Consider the following 1,756-nt stretch of genomic DNA (forward strand, 5'->3'; position numbering starts at 1 on the left):
CAGACAAATATGCCAATAATGCAACAAAAAAAAAAAAACAGAGATAGATATGGTAATAAGTTATAGTAAGGCGGAAGTTAAAAGCATAATCAAAGAAGAAATGAGAAAGAAGTGGCAAGTGGAGTGGGATATAGAAACAAAAGCAAGAATGTACTACAGTATCCAGAAGAGGGTAGGAGGTATGAGAGAAAATAGTAGGAATAAAAGGGAAGAGGACATTATTTCAAGAATGAGATTTGGGCATACTGGATTGAATAGTACGCTTAAATTAATAGGGAAGCATGAAACTGGGATGTGTGAGGTCTGTAATATTAACTGAAACAGTAGAGCATGTAATTATTAATTGTCATAAGTATAAGGAGGAAAGGATGAGGCTGAAAGACTGGTTTAGAAAAGAAAAAATTAGATTTGAAATGAAGGAACTATTACAAATGAATTCAGGGCATGTAGGGTATAGAGCTGATATTTGTGTTTTTGAGTAATACGGGGCTTAGTAGAAGGATATGAGTTTAGTTTCCTTAGAAAATTGTATTTATTAATAATGAAAATGTATGAATATTAATAATGTTATTAGATATTTATGAAGTTATTTATTGGTTTTATTATGGATGTATGTAGGTATTTATATATTTAGTTTAAGGGTAGTGAGGAAAGGCTATTGTGATCCACACTCCATATCAGAAGGTGGCGGTAATGCACACTTAAAAGTTGTTTGCCAACCGCCATTAAAAAGAAGAAGAAGAAGAAGAAGAAGAAGAAGAAGAAGAACTATTCGGCATCATGCATCATCAGACTTCATTTCCCACAGAGCCCCGCCGGTGTGCGCGCATGCGCAGTGCTACAGTTGGACGCGCGAATATTCCGTTTGTAAGATGGCGGTGTGAGCGCGCGGCCTGCTGCAGCTGCTGAGATTCCTGCGAACATCACGGCAGACATTTGATATTGTGTGTTTGGCGCGAACGGCTGGCGGGAAACTCTGTAAGGTGTGTCAATAAAATTATTAAACAGTGGTTTATTAGACACTGAACCGTCTTAGTTCATATTCACCTTAACTCGGGACCGGCCTGTGATGAGCACATTTAAAACATAATATTCATCTAATAGCACGATATAAACATCTACAGGCACTTAACGTGACGTTATAATGTGATTAGACTCCGAAGTTACGAGTTTAATCGTGTTTGAGCTGGTTAAGGTTCATCTGCCGGTAGTTTGCCCAGTTTGTCTCGTCATTGAACTGACATGACCCGGTTAAACAGTCATATTATTTCCATCTGTGTGGATTTGAGATATGTTTATGTGTTACAACATTTAAGCAGGACGTGTTCTTGGGCCAGGAACCATAGGCTAAATGTAACTTCTAGACCTACACTAACCCTTGACCTAAAATCAGAGGATAAATCTCAGGTGAGCAGGTGATGTGACTGTCGTTCCTGGGCCAACACATGCTTTATGATGATTCATGTTCGAGGAAGTCACGTTAAGCTAGCTAACACAACTAGCCATGTCAGTTCATCTAGATCTACTCTTTGTTTTTTTTATCTGATACACCGTAATGCGATTTATTCAAAATGTTTGTACATGTGTGTCATCAAGTCAAGTGGTCTTTGTCCATTTATTCTGGACTGTCAATTACATTTTCAATTCCGTGTCCCTTTTTTTTTTTAATCTAGGAAATGATTCTGATTCATCCATATTTTGTCTTTGGATTGTTTCCCAGCTAAATGTCGGCAGTGTTTGTATTTGACAGTTAAGT

General features: G+C 37.6%; 1 protein-coding gene across 2 annotated transcripts in view; it reads left to right on the top strand.

The window, feature by feature from the left end:
* The first annotated feature begins 819 nt into the window (after positions 1–819).
* The window catches only part of LOC127637176 (nuclear pore complex protein Nup50-like), a 23,759-nt gene continuing 22,822 nt past the window's right edge, over positions 820–1,756 (top strand). The window contains exons 1-2 of one of the 2 annotated variants that reach the window (XM_052118106.1): positions 820–983; positions 1,721–1,756. The exon at positions 1,721–1,756 is cut by the window's right edge and continues 73 nt beyond it. The gene's annotated coding sequence lies outside the window, so the exon portion shown is untranslated. The remainder of the gene's footprint in view (positions 984–1,720) is intronic. The other variant, XM_052118105.1, reaches the window with a different exon arrangement.

Source organism: Xyrauchen texanus, chromosome 45 (assembly GCF_025860055.1).
Source record: "Xyrauchen texanus isolate HMW12.3.18 chromosome 45, RBS_HiC_50CHRs, whole genome shotgun sequence".
NCBI classification, from domain to species: domain Eukaryota; kingdom Metazoa; phylum Chordata; class Actinopteri; order Cypriniformes; family Catostomidae; genus Xyrauchen; species Xyrauchen texanus.